Source organism: Cydia fagiglandana, chromosome 2, assembly GCF_963556715.1.
Source record: "Cydia fagiglandana chromosome 2, ilCydFagi1.1, whole genome shotgun sequence".
NCBI classification, from domain to species: domain Eukaryota; kingdom Metazoa; phylum Arthropoda; class Insecta; order Lepidoptera; family Tortricidae; genus Cydia; species Cydia fagiglandana.
In genome coordinates, this window is record NC_085933.1 from 12,720,881 (window position 1) to 12,742,278 (window position 21,398).

The window sequence follows — 21,398 nt, forward strand, 5'->3', positions numbered from 1 at the left end:
CATATACATAATGTATGATACGAATCATGAACTAAAGTGTAATTCTATGGAACTTGCTAACTATGTAAAAAAAAGTCACTAGTAAATTCATTATTCAGAGGCAATTTTAATATGGTGGTTTGCTTACATAGCAAGTTCCATAGAATGACACTGTTGTCAGCTCATCCTTTGCCTTGTATTTTATTTTTATTTTCTTATACGATTTATGCCTCATTAAATAGAAACTACATTCGAATATTGATTAAAGTTAGACCAAGAAAAGTCTGCATAGATTATAATAGCCCACTATTTTTTTGCTGTCTAAAAGATACCAGTATTTAATGAAATTCAACATCGTGTCTGTGTTAAAACGTAACGTAACTGGCTGTCGACAAAAAACAAACTTGATTAAGAGCTGTCAAAAATGTCTTGGTGATTATCTAAGAATCTATTGAAATGTTATTAGAGACTTATGTTTCTTAAAAAAATGTCAGCTTTTTGTAACCGTCTCAAACCAGTGAATTCCTATTTAGTTCCAATTAACAGTAATGATTACTGCAGTTGTAATATTGAATTTGTTTTATTGCTTAGACAAATAGGTAATTACTTTGCTCTTTCGTAGTCCGTTACTTGGTTACGAAAATATCAAAGAGAAGATTATTTTAATCACTTACCCAAGTGGTGTTGGTACAACCAAGGTTCTTGGCGTGTTTTTTGGTCGCATAAATCAGTTTGATTGAACAAATCTCTTAAATTAAGTAGTTAGTATAAGTGACGATTTCCTTATCATCACCATCATCATCATCATCATCATCATCACGTAGGTTAACGTGTGAGACTCGGTAGCGAGTAGGGCATCTTCGCTTTCAGACTTACTAAGTAACTATCTACAAACCGTGCGGGACTGTGCCTCCGACGAACACACGCTATGTGGACGTGTAAATGTAAATATCTGACTTATCCGCTCAAAGATACCGTGTCCCGTTTTGCATATCTCGGGGCTATATCTATGGGTTAATCAAATATCTAATGAATCAATTCAATCTTGATGTGGGCCCTTTTGTAAACTAAATTTGAATTATTCTATGAGCAAAATTTTCTATTTAGATCAATATCTAGGCTAAATCACGGCTCGATTCGGGAAATGAATTAGAGACTCACCAGATATGAAATAGTAAAGATATGTGATGTTCCACTGCAAAAGGTACCTTATGGCGGCTGGCGCCGCGATTCGGGAAATAAATTGGAGATTCACAAGATATGAAATAGTGAAGATATATTATCTTTACTATATGGTACCTATGTGCATCGATCTTGCTAATCTATCCAATTATTTTCCTGTGATAAATTTGTTCTACACATTACTAAGTGTATGTGTCTCTAATTAAAATCTGTTACATAAGTCAATACTACTATCATTTTTCTCAACAGAATTACATAGCTTCGTAATTTAAAACCATGGTAAACAGTATATCTACTCGTATTTAGCTAATATAAACTACGGTGTGCGACGTTACGGCAATAATATTGGCGCCTTTACAAATCGGAACAAAGGCCTTTTTACTAGACACTGTAACTTAGCCATATAGCTCCTTTAAAGCCTAGCCTTCTAGTGATCTTTTATTAGTTTTCCATTTCCTAGTTCACTTATAAGCGTCGGTGACTCATCGTAAATATTTCATAACAAATGCCATATTCTTAGCATAAATATCAACTTCCCAGACATCTTGGATGGCTGTCGACGTCGCCGTATAAACACAGCTTTAAATACACAATCAACAACCACATTTCAAACTAGTTCTCATTTAAAATTTTCTCGCAATCCTCGACGGAGCTGGCAGTGGACAGTTGCGTTGGTAGAGCCGAGTTGCAGATAAAGATTCTGTCACCAATAAAACCTTAAGGTTTACTTAAAATAAGTCCCTATATATCGGGAATCGGAAACAATTTTAGCACTGGAATATTGGTTTCAATTATTTTGAATTATTCGCTTTTAAGTGATACAATTTATATACATAGGTAGATACTATTTATATTTCCTCCGTATGGATAAATAATATGCTATTCGCAAAGGTAACATTAGGTAAGGGCTCTCGCTATATACAGGTATTTTGTCTTTAAGTTGCCTTCTTCCTTGTTTGTTAACAAACTCTCGTACCTACAATATGAAAATAGAATCGTTTCTAAATAATGGAAACGTAGTGAATGTTGTGATTGACACAGTTTGAACAACAATGCAGGTAAAAGAAGCAGACCCTAATCTTCGTGCAGTAAATATCAATGGGAATCAAACTTTTACATCGTGCAAAAAATTGTGAATCTCATTGATCTCGCGAGAGCACGTTCACACTCCAATATGTTGCCACAAAAATGTGTTAATACTGTTAATAAATAAAACATTGTGATACAAAATTTTATCTTCCGTTGTTGAAAGTTGACTTCACTCATAATAAGGTACCGCTGTGCCTTCACATTCTATCCAAAGGAGATAACATTGCAATGTCTGGACGACTGCAGTACGCCTACGTGGTACCGCTCTATAAATTGCGCTTCGTTATGCAAAGACTCGACAGAGTCGGCAGGTGGCCCTTCAACTTTGAGACGCTTTCCTGTTATGAAGCCAGTTCGTGTTCGACATCTGGACTTTTAGGCTGAAAAAAATGTAGAAGTTTATGGAAAAAAAAGGGATTTTGCTTCATGTTGGTTATTTTAAATTGTCCATTATCAGATATCGAAATATCTAATGTGGGTAAATAACACTGGGTAACACACTTTAATCACACAGTGGATTGTTATATTATGCAACTTCGGGACCCACATATTTTTTTCTAACCTTGCCTTGATATTGTACGAAAGTAATGTCTTGTGCAATTTGGCTTACCTGCACAGTTTAAAATGTGGGTAATACTATCATCACACAGTAGAAGTAGATATTATAATAAGTATGATGCAACTCGGGACCCACAATTTTTTTAACTTTGTCTTGATTTGGTACAAAAGTAGAGTTAAACCAAGAAAAGTCTGCAGAGATTTTGAGAGCACACGCAATGCCAGTGTTATTTATTCGTCATAATTTCACAGAAGTTTGACGTTTAAAATAACACCTGCACTGCGTGTGACATCAAAATATCTGCAGACTTTTTTTGGTCTAACTCTAATGTCTTGTGCATTTTGGCTTACCTGTGCAGTTTAACTTAAAGTATCGTTATATTTTTTTTCTTATGGCTGAATTTTTATTAAACTGAATATTACTCGGGACTTGTTTCAGTTGTCGTTTATATTTTGACTTATTGGCAGTGTTCTAGTAATTATAGTCGTCATTTGATTGAAATTGAACATCGTGGTCATCACTTACCTCAATTATTTAGTATCAGTTCTAGGAATAAACATACAAGGATTCCTAACTAAATACTTACATTTCGAGCGTATTGTTACAAATAAAATAAGTCTCTGAAAGGTGTACCCGCTTGAATACCATTTCTGCAATACACGAAACGTGCGCAAAGTAAACCGCAATGTTCTGGTTTGATATTTGATATTTTAAGGGTTACGTCAGTCGGTAACCTTATCTAACTTACTTCTGTCCTTTGTAAAAGTTATAATCTCTTTGTTATCTCTGGCTGTCGCTGTGTCTATTCCGATAGTTTATAACCATAATGATAAATAAAATGGCCGATCTCTAATTTCTTGAAAGGTTATTCAAGTTACTTATGGGTATAAGTGAGAATGGATATTTTCTACACGCATTTACTGCATCATTATAGAATTGCATCAACGCAACGTTCATCTTCTATGACATAATAAGATTATTACCTATATTATGTAACGTTTGAGGCGTTGTCAACTTACACCGTCTTCTCCTAGTCAAGTCAATATTTATTAATGTTTCTAAGGCAATCAGAGGAATTTACGACGTCGTTTGTCTTGACCAATAAGAGCGGGCCTGCGCCGCACTAACTGTACCATAGTCATCCATAGTTCCGAGCTAAATAATGTAGCTTATTTATTGCGTATTTATTCTTGTGTTTGTGATAGGCCGTGGGCGCAACCACTTCTCACGGCGATTGTGATGTGTAATATTGCATCCGGATTTGACAGTCAACCATAAGTAATGACTTCATTTAAACCACTTTTTGCACGAAGCGCAGTTTGCTGTACAGTAATGAAAACCGGCTAAGAGCATGTCAGGCCATGGTCAGTTTAGGGTTCCATAGTTACCATACTGCCACAATCCTGCGTTGAACGGGCGCTAGTAGTATTTAAGTACCTATCACATACATAACAAGCAAAGGGAAGTATCTAGACTTGTTGCGATACATAACCCAAAATCTGCTTTACTGACCATGTTCGCTTTAGTTTCTATTGAATGTCTTTACTTTCACGATTTTGTCATATCTGTTCCATCTAAATCGCCATTGCCATCTTAAACTGTTATTATTGACTATTATTGTACATTTATTTACATTAATGGCGTGACTGGACTTTCAAAGCACCTGTTCCACACTTCCCCACCATTATTCATCTGCCATTTAAAACACTCAGAATTCTCAATTTAAACTTTTCTCATAGTTCCAGGGGTGGTAAGTTTCATCAACTATGCATTTATGCACGTCGCTTCCAAGCCAGTATTATGATTTATATTGTGTCCATGTTACCTTATTTGGCTATCGTTCTCGATTCCAAATAGTCTTTGATTTAGTGCTGTTGGACTGTTACTTCATTTCCATAGTATCTTCTTAAACAATGCTTATGCTTAACTAGTTTAGACACACCATAACCGTGTAGTGTAACTTCTTAATATACAATAGCTACTCTTTACGGCACACCTCAATAAAAGAAAACGGTACGCAACACAAACTTAAAAATAGAATTGAATGTGTAGTGGTTATATATAAAAAGGTATTTATTTGGCAAATAATTGTGGTGTATAATGTATAGTATGTAAAATTATTTTACCAGATAACCAAAGTCGACATTAGCTATTCCGTTTCTGCGACACCTAAGCAGTGCTTGCCGCAACAGCTTTGATAAGAGTTCCTTGCCCTTTTCAGAGTCTTATCTTTCGATTGTATTGCACTACGCACATTCTTAGGTCCTAGTATACATGTAAGTTAATCGTGATTGATAAACGTTAGAGATCTGGCTCAATTCGAATTTGCACACTTTCATTTTGTGTAACACTAAGCCAGCAAGACATAGCAACAAATAAAAACCTATTTTTTTGCTCTCTAGATTGCCTTAGGATTTTAAATCGCAACATTGATTTCTCTGCGATTAGGTTAGTAGAAGTTAAATGGTTTTTGCATCACCTATTTTGTAAAGCTGCCATTTATTATTCTTATCTATAGTCTGTATCTTTAGGTTTTTAAATAACAGTCAACAAACAATTTGTAAATTTTCGGGTAGTTATAACATTTATTGGTTAACCAGCCAATACCCCCTGGACCTGTCACTGAACGACATGACTCTATATTGGTTAAAGTAATACTTTAATTCTTTATGTATAAAAGTTCGCCGGGTCGGCTGCTAGTAGGTAAGGTTGTAACATGACTTTCGATTGAAGTATTTTTTGCAATCCTTCTCTTACAATTTTTTACTTGTGGCCTAAATAAACCCGGGGTTCAAACAAACCCCTGTATGTAGGTCCTAAAACGAAACCGACTCAACCACTTTCGACCTTCCAATACGGAGGATAACTATTTTACTCATACCTATCTTGAACGTTAGTCATCACATCATGATAATAATAGTGTCCTTCACCAAAAAGCAATAGGGAAATATAAAATCACCTAAGCTACGAACTGGAATTTCAAATGTCCATAATATATCACATTATAGTGAAATAATTTTGCACTGACTACATCACTTCACTTCGGAAAGAATTATTTCTATTTGTCGCGTAACTGCAAATACTTAGGTAGTAATTTCTTGACACCACTGTAGGCAAATAAATAAAGTTGGCACGGTAGTTACCATTACCACTCAGCTCTTTCTAATACTAACTTAATCCCTTACACAATCACAGACCGATAGAAAATTACCAATATTAATCAAAATAATATGAATTCCACTGCTTCCCTTTGAGATCGCTATCAAAACCGTAAAGTATCCATTTAACTTTGTTCTACATTTTGATAAGTAGTAGGAAGCAGGCGTTGGTGGGTAATGGAGCGAAGTCGCAAGTAACACAGCGGGCGGCGAAATGGAATGGCGACTAGAAGCTTCAGGGATTACATCTCACTTAATTTCATAAAAGTGGAGTAACCGACCTCAAGGCGGGTTCTCTTCGTAGCCGCTTTTCGCTACATAGCATTCAAAATTTGATGAAGTGGAACTGCTGATGAACACCAGACCGGAACTCCTGAACGACGCGTACATTTCGCGTTTGTCGATTTGTCTTCTTCGTTATAAGTTCGGCAAGTAAGTTTTTAACGAACATTTTTGTCAAGCCTTTGAAGTTTGAAACATAGGTACTTACCTGAAGCGCGAAACTGTTTGGTAATATGACTCTTTGGCCAGACAGGAACGAGTCCTGCAGAATTGTCACTCGTAACAAAAATACGTTGAAAATGGAAAAATAAAACCGATTGATAAAAAGGAAGAGAAAAGGCGCCCTCAAAAAGGATAAAGTTAAATATCTCTTATATGCGCTACATATTGCTTTGCTTTAATACATCTTTCTTTCCCCTGCCCTTATCCCACGTTATGTGGGGTCGGCACAACATGTTTTTCTCTTCCATTCTCCTCTGTCTTTCGTGTCCTCAGCACTCACTCCTTTCTTTCTCATATCCTCTTTCACACAATCCATCCATCGTTTTTTGGGTCTACCATACGCTCTCCGTCCATCAACATTCATCCCTAACATTCTTTTGCCTATATGGCATTCATCCCTCCTCATTACATGCCCATACCACGATAACCTAGCACTCCTCATTTTCTCCGTTACTGGACCTCAAACTTCCTCTTATATACTCATTCTTAATCCGATCCTTTCTCGTCACTCTACACATCCATCTCAGCATTCTCATTTCCGCTGCATGCACTCTTCTTTCATCCGCTACTTTCGTCGCCCAGCATTCTGATCCATACATTACAACAGGTCTCACGATCGTTCTGTATATTTTCCCCTTAAGTTTAAGGGGCATTCGTGGATCGCAAGTTGTTCCAGAGACCTATCGCCATTTCATCCATCCCGCATTTATTCTATTTTTCACGTCTCGGTCGATGTTTCCGTCGCTTTGGATCAGTGACCCAAGGTACCGGAAGTCAGAGCAGACTGGTAGGGATACACCGTTTAAGGCAATATGGGAAAAACTGGATGGACCACCGAAATCGCAGAACATGTGCTCCGTTTTGGTTCTGCTTATTTTGAGTCCCACACTTTCCAGCTTTTCTTGCCATTTTCCCAGCCTGCTCTGGACCTCAAGTGCATTTTCTCCGACAAGAACAATGTCGTCGGCAAACAGCATACACCAAGGTGCCTCCTCCTGTATGTTCGATGTCAGTGCTTTGATATATATTTAATTAACTAAACGGAAAACTTGTATATCATGTCGATATTGAAATGATCATGAAAGCGTGAACTCGAAAGCTGACGATGACGTTGTCATCAATCGAGTGATTACTTAGTGACATCCAATTACTACTCGTAATGATTCGTGTGAGGCTTTCTAAACGAAGAGTCCCGCACACATTACCTATTTTCTAAAGGGGCCCACAGATTACCGGTTCGCCGGACGATATCAGCCTGTCAGTTGTTTAGAGCTGTCATGTTTTGCGCTTAACTGACAGGCTGATATCGTCGAACTGGTAATCAGTGGGCCCCGCAACTGCTAAATAAAATACTGAAGATATACCTATTATTGTAAGAAACAAGAGCGGAACGCTCGATGCAAAATAGGTTTTTAACGTGTTTAAGCCTTTGCGAGTATTATTATCGCTTACCTATTCTAATTTGCCCTCTGACACGAAGGATCAAGGCCGTCTAACCTTTCACTTTTTCAATAATCGGCATTACCAAAGCGTTCAGTTGTACGCACTCCGACCTCTGGCTGACAACACGAACACGATAGCGAAATTGTAACAAAAAACAAAAGTAAAAACTCCTTGATTCTCTCCGCTGTTTCGTCACCTAGTGAATTGTGGCCGGCCCAATTATCCGGCAAATTTTCGACGTTTTTGCACTCAAATGTGATTTAGAACAAGGCGCGTGACTTTCGCAATCTGTGACATTATCGTTTCGTGTCTGGCCGAAACGAAAACTGTTTGACCTGACTTTGGAGGTGGTTTTACTGTTGAATGAAATGGAAATCAAACGTGCTATTTTTATCTTTATGCCTATTAACTGATATATCTTATTTGTCACATTGCAGCATTGTATAATTATAATCACAAGGAAATGTTATTATTAAGCGTGTACATGTATATAGTTTGCCGGTAGACAGAGGTGTACCTTTAAAACGATTTAGGCTACTCAATAAAATCTGTTGCAGGACAGCTGACAACAGTCTAATCGTCAGAGCCCGGAATGGTTACAAGCAATCTCACCAGTACTTTGATTTCATTTGGAAATGATTTTAATCTTAAGCCATTATCGTCTGTATTCGTTCACAGAAGGCTATCGAATCTAAACAGTCTTTATATGGTTAGTAAAATCGAAACTGACGCAGCGCTAGGGCTTCCATGCGTTCTGAACTTCGAAAGTATTAATTTCAGGACATTACAACTTTTTTGCTTCTATTTAAATACTCGCTTAACCATGCGCCATATAACCTTGATGTTAATTCAATTAAAATTTTAAAACGTAAGAACTTAACACATTTTTAAGTAGGCATTTAATTTATAAGTACTTTAAACTTTTTAGCGTCATTAATCATCTTCCTCGCGTTATCCTGCCTTTTTTGGCCACAGCCCATAAGAGCTTGGGGTCCGCTTGGCAACTAATCCCGAAAATCGGCATAGGCACTAGTTTTTACGAACGCGACTGCCATCTGAGCTGTTTCGCGTCATTATGCTTGACCTTATCAAATTAAAGCCAATTGGCTTCGAAACGTTGTCCCAATTCATTAGCCTGTCTAGCTACCCTAGTCACGAGAATCATGAGACAGTTACGGACTCTTTGCCTCGCTTCGGGATAATAAGTAAAGTGCGGTTCGTGAGTCGCTCGCGTTCATTTCCATTTGTGCACGAGCCATTGTACCCTTGACAGCCCAGATAACGCAATTGCCAGACTATGAAAACTTTATTGCGAGAACAGCCAGCCTCGTGGCTTTCCTTCATCTGCGTTTAATTGCATCAATCATCTTATTAAATGAAACAGATCGTGCATGTAAAGATGTGCTTGCTATTTGGTGAATAAGTATACTACCTACAATATCTTTAGATAGTTGATAATCACGATGTTTTGAAATCTGTTATGTTATCGTGTATGTTCACTGGGTTGCATATTGCAACGTACTAATACAAATGTAGTAAGAAGAAAACCGTTAACACGGTATGAATAACAGCTTTGTGTTGTGTAATTAAATGCTAGTCATAAATACTTACTGCCTAATGAGCCATTATAATATCATCTTCAAATGGCTTACATTTATTTAATCGGTTGAAATTCAACACTCTACATTTATACTTGTACTGCGTAGGTACTCCTTCTCGTTTGGAGTAATTGCAATGAGCAAAGTTCATTCGGATGTCAACTGCAGCACTGTTGCGATATTACTGCGGTGGTGTTGATGTTGCCGCTGTTTCTGTCTCTTTCTTGATAAAATGAGTGACGTTAGTCACCGCTGCCGCGACTATGACATTCAATCCGTCACTTATGTTATCAATGAAATCGGCGTATACGGTGACGGACTCAAAGCCGCGCCGCCGCAATAATGTACCTATCTAAAAACGCTCTTCCGATTTCTATAAGTACTGAAAATTACAAAGTTGGTTAAACTCATTTGTCAGATAAATTCTAACAAGCTGATACGCCGAAGAAATGTTAGACACGGGCCATAAAATCAAACGGCGGTTAATTTAAATGCACAACATTTAATAGACGAGGTTATTCAAGCGACACAGTGGAGCTTCAATCGAACTTAACTTATATGAACAAGTTGACGTTACAATGGAAACCCGCCGGACCGTGCTATAAAAGGCAACTGCAGACAGAATGCCCGTCTCGTGACGTTGCTGCTCCGATAACGGAATCATCGAGACCTTGACTAGTGGTTTGAACTTTCGGTGGGTGAATCATGCGCGTAGCGAGAAACCCTGCAAAGATTAGTAGGTAATAAGTAGGTATATACTTACATAGTATGTAGTACATTATACCTACGTATTTAATACGAGTAATACTACATAGCCACGGACAGATTAAATTAGCATATTGGAACACCAAATATGCTAGATTGTTTTCTTGTAGAGACACCTCCTAGATTCTAGAATATATAAACAATATAACACTAACTCTCGCGTTTTGTATACATATTTAATTACACAACCACCCGTTTGTGTAATTAATAGTACATTATTGCAGAGGCCGGGAAAGGGCAATTCGTGGATGAGTTTCGATTTTGTCGGACGACGCGAAGCGGAGTCCGACAAAGAAGACGAATCCACGAATTGCTATTCCTGCCGAGGCATATATAGTGCTTTTCTCCAAACATGCGAGGAAATAAGCTAAAATAATTATTATTTAAACATCAAGCATCACTCAAATCAAACCTTCACAATCCAAAATGTCAAAAACAATTTCCCTCTTTAATTAATTTTTAAAAGTTAAAGGCACAAACTTATTCTGCCATTCAGTACCATTCAATATTCGTTCATTCAATATAATTGCGCAATATAGTTTGTCAAACCAACTTTTCAGTCAGTAAGAACCAGGAAAACTACACCCATCCTTTTCTTTTGGGTGCTAGTACTAGTGTAAGACAAAGATAGTATGATTCTCTTTGTCTATGTTTGAAATGAGAAAGTCATTTGACAAACTATGTAAGCTTTATGAACACGGATGAGATTAAAAAAAAATATAAAAATAATCTTTGATTTTATTAAGCAGTATTCGCACGATCATACACGTGAAATGATAGCTGATCGGGTCGTGTAGTAGCGGCTCGCGGCAATAATAATTGGCTGTTTGCGTTTTTTATTATTAAAAAGTAAAAAACACTACAGTGTTTAATAAGTTATTACTATAGTGTTTTTTTACTTCCCGTCCGCTAGAACAGGACAGCGATAGTTTGATGTTTTTTAGTTAGAGTTTGACATTAATGAAGAACTTCCCGTACTATTTTTGCTACAGTAAGGTGAACATTTCCGAGCATACTGGAGAAAATATATATAAAAAAGTCTTCAACTTGAAGCAAGTTTCTTACAAGCAAGAAAATTGGCGGTTTAGGTCTGAAAACAAAAAATGTGATGGTTCACATTTTTTGTTTCAATAATTTCGAAGCAGGGCGAGTTGGCCTTGCGTACCGAGGGTTCCGTTGGTTGGTACCAACCAACCAACCCTCAACCAACCAACGGAACCCTCGGTACGAAAGGCCAACTCGCCCTGCTTCGAAATTATTTTCCACAACCTGTTTACGCAAACGCATCCAATAAATATTCTAGTGTATAAGAGTATAATATTTTTTCCCATAGATACGTCTGCAGAAGCACGTCGCTCTCCATTATGGTGTCTCTACTGCCAGTGTGCGCGAAATGGCGCGAATGCCAAGACAATTGTCTTGGGCTTTCAAATGTCACACCGGCAGGTCGAGGCGACGTGGGAGATTCACATTTTACCTCCAATCACGTTTATTGCAAAGTTAATGCCTCGGTGAAACTAAATTATTGTAGTTTACGTTGTCTTCCACTTTAACCCTTTGGCACGTTTTTAGCAAATAAATTAAATCTCATACTGTTTTGTTTGGATGTCACTAAAATCAATGTTATATTGCAAGGACGACAATGAGGTCCGGTAAGGATATGTTTTTTAAACCGGTAAGTTGGGGACATAATCACAATTAATAAGGCTTTCAAAAACAAAGGGTTGTTGTTTAGATTGTAAAAACTTTTTTTAATTTTTTTTTACGATAAATTAAATAATGAATATATAGAGCTTGCCTCCATACACACCTCTCAATAAGACGTACGTAGTGCGTAGTGGTACATAGGTATTTTTTTCGAATACATTTTTTGTCATTCTTGGCGTTGCCGTTTAACTTTACGCAATGACTAGCTGCCGCGCTGCTACCTGCCTATCTACTGCATTGAAAATGGGAACACAGTGTTTTTTAATCTACGTACTTTGACATTAAATGAAACTGTACTAAACATAAACCAATGTGCTGTTGGCCGGTCCATAGAACTCTTCCTGCGTGATGCTGCTATTTCCGTTCTACAACTAAAATCTTTTTTTTTAAATAGGCACATTAGGATAGACAGAAGGTGTATTCATTTTCATAAGTTGCCATGAATTTCTTCACCATTTTGCGTCTTATAAAATTTACAGTGCTGTGGTCATGATGTAAATCAGTACCTGCCTTAAAACTAGTAAATTTCTAAGAGGCAGCCATGATCGCTTCTTATATTAAAATATACGATTTCACCTGGCGCTATTTACACGTAAAGTACTCGGGCACAGCTTTGATAATAAAATCACTTTGTAGCTCCACACGCGATGGTTGGTGAACTACCTTCATAAACGAACTGCCACTGGTCCGGTAAAGAGTTAGTTACCTGTTGATAACTTTCATTTTCAACTTGATACGTGTCATGAAATGGAAAAGTATAAATAAATCGTCTGAAGACTTTCTGAATTGGACTTTCTTAAAAGGCTCACCGCACAAATAAATGCCCAAGGAATATGAAATACCACGAAGAATAATGACCGCTAACATTGTTCCCCAACTGGCCTTCATGTTCATTGAATTCTACTACTTACATGAACTTAACTGCTAATTACTTGCTTACATTAAGATATTAAATGACAAGTTGCGTGTAAGGTGACCATAAGTCTTGTTTTAATGCCAACCATGTCCAGGCCATAACTAAGTTATCTTGATTATATTTAGCTACATACAATAAAGTACATATGATTATGTATGGCAACCTAGTTACTTGCTTCTTAACATTCTACGATTGGATTACCGATTGTATTTAACATGTATAATTGTAATAAATGCCACCCTTATCTAGATGATACAGTAACATTATATTTTAATCTACTTTTGCGATATTGCTTCTTCACTTTGCTTCCTACCTTTCACAAATCCATACGTATGCAAGAATGTGTTCAGTATTACCTGGGTTTGTTGTTTCACGCGCTAAGTAGGCCATTTAGCAACGACGCGACAGCAATTTCACACAAAATGCCACCGATAACTAGATTCATGTCGTGTTCATGTCACACTATGGCCTGCTCCCCGTTGTGCTGGCAATGCTGGCATAACAGTCTTATCTTTTTGTTTTAGGCATATTGCGAAACTTTAAACGCTTTAGCCTTTATAATTTGGTAAATTTTGCAAGAAAAAATGGCTGACTTCAGTTATTTAAAAAAATACGATTAGGTTGTCACACACGTTGTACATACAAAACCGAAATCAAACAATCGAATTGTACGAATAATGTCAGTCAGGCACTCCAGGGCGATTACTCATTCATATCAACCTGTTCTGTGTTTGTATGTCTGATTTGGCCCGGGTTACTCCCATCTGCCCACGCATCTACGGCGAAAGTACGAAACGATTACGAAGTAGATTTTTATGTTTATTTTGTTCACTGCTACAATACCTCACTCGATACGCAACAAGACATGATCATGAACTGGTTTACGTATATTGATTTCGAAATCATCGTTAATTTTATTGCACAAATTAAATGATTAATATGCAATTGTTCCAAAAAAGTGTCATATGACAAAATGATTCAGGGTCTACGTCATAATTTATACAACACTTGTTCAATTCCTATGCTGCGTATTATATGAGTATGTAATGTTACTTAATAATTAATATCTATAACTTGAATTGTTAATATTTTGCTTTCGTAAATACGGAAGAAGTGGGGCAGTGTGCAGTAATATGGGATAAATAAAATATAGTGGTACATATTTGAGATCTGAAAAGATTTTTTTTTTATTTGGACCTGGATTTTTTTACGGTAATTTACGGGGTAATGTTTTTGAAACGAAGTTAAGGCGAAAAAAAGTGCAAGATTTTGCCGTCATAAGCTCATAAGCCACATATAACTAGGTATACTTAAGTGTCAAATGCAGAAATTTACCTATCATACCTTTGCGAAATATGTAATGAGACTTGTGATAATGAAAATGAGGATGAGGATGACGGACATGGACACTGACACGGACACGGAGAACAACATAACATGAGCACGAACATCAGCCTTTCTTAACTTAGTTCCAACGGAGTGTTCCACGACACTCCCATTTTTTTGCGGTTTTTTCATTAGAACAAACATATGTATACTGAACTAATTCTTATATATAAACGCGACGGCTGGACTACCAAAATTATACTACCAATAAAGTGAGTCACGTAAGCGACCGGTTCCCACACCTACTTGCTCCCACGCGCTTTCAGATCGCTCTGGTCACTGTATATTGGACTTGTATCTGTAAAGGGTGCCAATTTTCACTTTATTAATTAGGTCTGCAATCAGATTTATTCCTTCATTGAGAGTCGTATGAGTTACCCTAAAAACTAGTCGAAGATTATGTATATACGCTGCGCTATCGTCGTTCCACTGCAGGATTTTGTAGCTTTGAAAATAAAAGCAAAATATAACTCAAACAGGTTGGAGGTCAGAATAACAGCCATGATTATATGACTGGCAGTTTGAGAAAGCCTGATCAAGATGAACTGTCGCTATAGATAACCCAGTACTGTACCTACTGAAGATGTTCGCGCAATTGCACGGTACAAAGTTTAATGCTTACCCTCCCGCTTTCTGAGCTGGGGGCTTAGCCAAGATGACAATCGTTTGCTGAAAACTGAACAAAACGCTAAGATAAACATAAATAAGGATGTACCCATATGTAAATGATTTTGAAAACGATTATCGTCTTGTCTAGGCTTTAACTTCATAAGCAAACTGTAAATTACGTTTGGATACGTATTACTCAGACACTAATATCCCTAACAATTTCTGTTTATATGTATTTTGAGTCTCCGCTAGCATAAATAATAAAATGGCTTGTTAACCTTTCTGTTACATTGTGATATTATGCTAATGGACGTTATCTACCTCTACAATGTGCTTTCTATGCCATTTTCTATATAGTGTATTTAAATTTATCTTATAATATGTCCTGTTATGAGTCAAGCTTACGAGTAGTGTACCTTTACTAATCTTTAGTGTTTACACTATATCTGGGTTGGATTAGACGTTGCTTTCTTCTATGGGCCCGATTCGGATTTTGAAATAGATATATTTTAGACATCACCAAGACACGATAACGATATGTTTAAGATCTAACCTGTCAAATTTGAAATTTGCGCGATTCTGGAGATACTCTTGAACGATTTCCACAGGATAACACACATCTAATAGATGTCTTACTCTATCTAACGTAAAAGTGACATTGGTTGCCCGAATTGCGCTGCAAAAGAGAACTATGGATCGAGTACGTGTCGTCTCTTGTGAATATCTTGAAGTTCGAATACGTCAGTATCTAATCTTGTTACACCTACAATTAGTAGAATGTTGTGTCTGTTTTATCTATTCATAGTTCTGATGCGGGAATGTATACATAGTTGTGAAATTAAATAAATATTTTCTCTTCTTTCTTCAATGTTAATAGTTTCTATAAAGGTTAATAAAGATTGCTTTAGATATTGATCCACAATGACAGGACATTTGAGCTAGCTATTATTATTTGGGTGTTTACATTAGATGTTTGTACAATGCATCCGTGATAGAATCAATAAGAATGGCCATTTTTAACAAACAACGAATGTATTTATCGATCGCACACAAATATTTAATTAGTATTACTAATTGCTGAGTGTAGTCTATTGTTTTGTTTTGTTAGGTTCTTTCACACAATTGCCATTGTGGTTGGACAATGTTGGGAGTTGACCTCACTGGTCCGTGATGAAACTCCTTTTTGCTCGTTCAGGAACTGATCTGATCTTATAAGGCTTTTTAAGCAGAAGCATTTCTCAATGACTAAGTGAATAAAGTTTTTTAATACTTTTAACTGTTGAAATCTACCTATTAACAATAGTACCTACTATTTTTGCAATTGTGCTCATGTTAATATATTTCTATAATGTCCATTGTATTGTTTCAGATGGAGTGGGAATGAATAGTTTAAGGCATGCGATTACAACGAAATAAAATCTGCTGGGTAAGTTTTAAACTTTAATGGAGAACACGTTCAAAAACGTGAAATCCGCAATTATTTTGTAACATTTTTGTAAAGGTATTTTATTTTAGTTTAAAAACAAGTACTAGGTATATTTAGTATTTCATTTTAACTTAAGATTAACTCAGTACGGATATGGTGGATAATTATATGATGGTCGTTCTTGTCTACTTGACAGCGTGATAAAACGGTTTCCGTCATTATCTATCCCGCGGTGTTAAAATCCATTTATACGCCTGCAGATGTACAATATATTTCCTAAACACTTTTACGGCTGAAGTAACTAAAAACTTACTGTTCGTGATTTAAACATTCCCATACATTTTGGCGCAGCCGTGCGTGCGGCCTGTGACTTCACAGGCTTTTTGTATTGACTGTTTTCACTCGTGGTGCACGTAAATACCTTAAAAAGAAATCTATGTATCAATGTTCCGCCAACTGACATAATGAAATTTTGCTAAACGCTCTGCCGAAGGAATCTGCGAATCGATGTCTGCAAAACGAAAATCTGCGTAAGTAATTAACTCGGGGAAATAACAGGACATCACTTGCCATATTTATTTTGGCGTTTTGGAAGTTTCTGGGTTAGGTTGAATTTCACAGGAAGTAGAATCGCTTGACATCTTCCAAAAAAAAAATCATATGTTAAATGTTAAATGTTGCTATTTAGAAGTTGTGAAGTATGTGCATACATATGCACTCATAACATAAGACTTGACGTCACTTGCAAATATTATCATTTTGATACCGAGGAAAAGGTATACTCTTACGGGTCTGCAAAAATACTGGATTCATTTATAAGCCGCTTCACCAACACACCTTTAAGTTATTGCTTCGAAGTCTTGCCGTTGACTTACGAAATATTTATCTCACGTCTAATATATTATATTGAACGCTATTAAACGAAGGTACGCACAACTCAATTAGACGATGTCAGACTAATAAAAAGGAGCGTATGTCCACCTGATTTATAGTATACACATGACGTTTTGGTGTTGCAGGATTTGATAGACGGACCGGTTTACCTGGCTATAAAAGTATAATTATTTATGAAAAGTATTAAAAAAAAGCTTTAAAGTCAGGACGGTTAGCTGTTGATAGCTTATCGCTGCTGAGTGAGTAGGTGTGTTTGATTTGGCTTGTTTTCTTCAAACGCAGCCGACCTAATTAATTTAGGCTCTTATAATTATAACACGATTTTGCTTTGCTTAACTCCAATTGTTTGTACAGGTTTTACGAATATTTAGTACAGTTAAAAAGCTTCACCTCTTGTTGTCTTGAGTTAGTAGGTACTTATGTTTCTTGATCTTGTATCTACATATTAAAATAATAATTATTTCTTGACGGAAATGAATTACATAAGTGTCTTTGTATTTCAGTAGTTAGATCACATTTAAATATTTTTTTTAATGTTCGTTATAAGTCAGACTAGGTATTCTTTCTCTAATTATTTCAGATTAACCACACTGTGTAGAAGAAAATTAGTTTATGCTAGTTTCAGGTGACAGACATTTTTCTATTCTCAGGTCTCATTAACTTTTAAATTCCCTAAACTACTCGCTAGAAACAATAATTACTGTAGCAATACCCGTCCAAATTACTTACTTAATCGAATTAAGTAAACTGAAGTTGTTTAATCACGAACCATAAAACTGCCATTGTTTTAATAGCTGCCCTGCCTGAGAGAGAAACCATTATCATTGCCCTTAAGATACCTGTTTTCAAAGTCGAACCGATAATATAAAATGAAATGTGTCAAGCCCAGCCTGGTGCGATAAGCTTAAAAATAATCCGACATGACATTTCGAAGTGGATACATCTTTATTGGAATGCTATTATTAAATCTAGCGTAGTTGATCGGGCTTATAAGCGAGAGGTAATGAGGTGTACCTCATTTATAAAAATAAAAGCATTAATATATTTATTAAAGACAATTCATTCACGTTCCACATAATAAATACATTGTTAAAAATTGGGTAAATACATTGCTAATGTACGGAACCCTTGGAACGCGAGCCCGACTCGCACTTGACCTGTTTTTTTTTCACAGCAAATCATAATGATATCTGTGGTACGTATCGATTGAAAAGTGAATCAGACGTGGTAGACTAGGTAATGAAATCGATTGAACTCTGACGCCCACCAACACTATCAAAATTACAAATCGTATCGCAATATTGCAATTAAGATAACTATGAGAACAAGTATCGATTTGTTAAACAAACTTTTGCTAAATATTCATAATGTCATGGAAACTTAAATCTGGAGCAAATTCGATATGGTTCAAGCCTACCGCCTTATTAATTACAGTTTAGTTGAGATAATGTCTACGGTAAATATTTCATCATTTGTTTAATAATTATAAATTAAATACGCTGGCTAATTAAATTTTTATCTGTCCTCAATCTATAAGTAGATCGTGAAATTACAAAGTTATTATAATACCGAGAAAAAACTAAGAGTTGGTCTTACAAACGCAACATTTGAATGTTCATCATAAACATTTATAACTGCCCTTGCTATTTGCCCGAATAATAGCCCAACACTGAAATATGACAAAGTGAATGTTGCATGTCTTCTTTACGGTCTGAAGGGCATCCTTCAAGATACCTATTCATAATTCGTTAGTTACATGAAACTTTGGGACAACCTTCTCAATTCAAAACGGATTAGTAACGCACAAATAATTACTATGCTTATAATCTCATCAATTGGCAGATCAGATGTTTATCTAAATAAATAGTAATTATTTGAACGCCTCTACTGCACGGCAGGGCAGGCCTTACGGCCTTACGTTTCGTCACACCGAGTGGGGCCACATTCCTACGTTTGTATTCCGATGTCGGCGGCAACTTGTCTTACTTGACTTGACTATTATTATATTATATTTTGCTGTTTATTGTCCATGTGGTTATCGATTTTTTTATATGACACTAACACTAAGCTAACTAACACTTGAAACAGTGGGAGTTACTGTCAGGCTGTCAACCATCTGTCTTCGTAGAATTTTTGAATTCTTTGGACACATAGCCAGAAAGAAAAATGACAACCTGGAAATGCTTCTGGTAACGGGGAAAGTCCGAGGAAGGCGACCACGTGGAAGAAGCCCAATGCGATGGACAGATCAGATCCGCGAAGGCACTAAATCTAAAATCCACGATGCACTGCACACACACTGCTGAAGATCGCAACAAGTGGAAGGAGTTAGTCCACAAAATAATTCGTGGAGGCCACGACCCTCGGCAATAAGGAATACGACACAAGGAGGAGGAACTAACACTACCTACATCGATTTACAATGACAAAGTGCCACTAGTACACACACGAAATGTTAAAATTCTATTCACTGTGAGGTGAGGTTGTTAACTTTATTCCTGAGTTTTGATTAAGATCAGATGTGTTCAAGATTGGCAAATGATCAAGAATTCGTCTCAACATATGTATGTTTCTAACGTGAGTACATGTTCAATACCCAAAGACATACTATGATGAAGTTGAAATACCTATATTTATATTTAGCAACCAGTTGAAACATTAAGTATTGTTGTCATCTACCAACAATTTGTTTTGTCGCTGATTTGATCACGAATTTTCACGGCATCCAAGTCTCAATTTCCGCCGATAACATCAGTTTCACGGTCATATCTTTAAGACAAGACAAGTCACATCGCACTCGCTCTGTTTAGCATCCGAATCGGCCGAGACGAAAGCCATTTGGGCATGCGGTCGTTACGATAATGACCTTAAAACTGCGCCAAGTAGTTTTTGCAATAGGTTTTTTGTTTCCGTAGAAAATGTCCAGTGGTTAGTGTTTATTTTAAAAACTTTTTGTGAAGCCGTCGTGCATTGAACTTGCTTGTTAATGTTCAATTTCACAATATTGGCTTGAGTAAGAAGTTCAAGCATTTATTCACATTAAACTTTGCATAATAAAATATTTCAAAGATAGAATAAACAGAAAAATTTAATTATATTTACTTATCAGGAGACTTATAATTGTTATACCTATCTTCTTCTTCTTCTTCAATTTAAGAGATATCCTCTTGTCGGTGGAGTATTTGGTTATACCTATCAGTAAATTTTTTTAATAGCTATCTATCTTATCTTCTTAATACTTTATTTATAGTCCATGACCGTACTCCTAGTAGATGGGTATTATTAATGAAGTTTTCACATTGGCAATACTGTGCATATTAAAACTAAACAAATCCATCCATTAAATGCAATTTAATCAGCAAATGTTTTCTTGTTACATTAAGTATTTATTGTAACATGTATTGCGCTGATAAAAATTATTATTTTCTACAGGTATTTGTTTTTATACCTAGGTAACAAATATAATATTATTATTTTTATTACTGTCTTGACTTGTGTGTTAATTTTTTCAGCATAATATGCCTAAATAATTGCGAATGTAAAACTAGGATTTTATGGAATGGCTGTGCATAAAGGCGAAACTATAATTCATAAATAAGCTCATTCTAACAAGAAGCTTCAAGTGGATGCAGATAAAAAAGCTCGTTAGTTGCTTGCGTGCCGCGAGGTCGCGCAATCTAACTGTTCTCACGGACTACGCTGGGTAAAAATACGAGTGAATCTTTACAGTAAAATTAAGGAAATTGGGCAAAGTATGTGTACTAGCAGTGGCGTAGCGTGACCTAATCTAGCCGTGGGCGAAACCGCATGCGAGGCCCGTTCGTTCACTGTGCCCGAAGGGGCCTCATCGCGCGGGTCCCCTTGGGGCGCGAGGCCGCAGGTATATAGGCGATGGCCCACTTCGCCCACGCGTAGCTACGCCACTGTGTACTCTAGGCCCTACTCACAGTGTTCTTCCTGCCTAGTGATGGGTCGTTACCAGTAACTTACTCAAAGTGGGAATATTCCCGGTAATGCTACCAGTAACATTACCCCGGATCGGTAACATTGAGAAACTTTGGAAAAATTATTAGAATTGAATATCTTTTTTCGTGTTAAATACTTAAATAAATAACAATGCTATTATTTACAGTTATATAACAGTCAAGGATTCTCTGAGAGAGTAAATTCCCAATGTTACCGG

General features: G+C 36.6%; 2 protein-coding genes across 2 annotated transcripts in view; one reads left to right on the forward strand and one right to left on the reverse strand.

Moving 5' to 3' along the window:
- The window catches only part of LOC134676421 (vacuolar protein sorting-associated protein 4), a 517,731-nt gene that overhangs the window by 437,340 nt on the left and 58,993 nt on the right, over nt 1-21,398 (reverse strand). The gene's annotated exons all lie outside the window — the stretch shown is intronic.
- LOC134676185 (cadherin-99C) overlaps nt 1-21,398 on the forward strand; it is a 130,611-nt gene that overhangs the window by 54,906 nt on the left and 54,307 nt on the right. Inside the window, exon 3 of the mRNA XM_063534516.1 lies at nt 16,265-16,321. The gene's annotated coding sequence lies outside the window, so the exon portion shown is untranslated. The remainder of the gene's footprint in view (nt 1-16,264; nt 16,322-21,398) is intronic.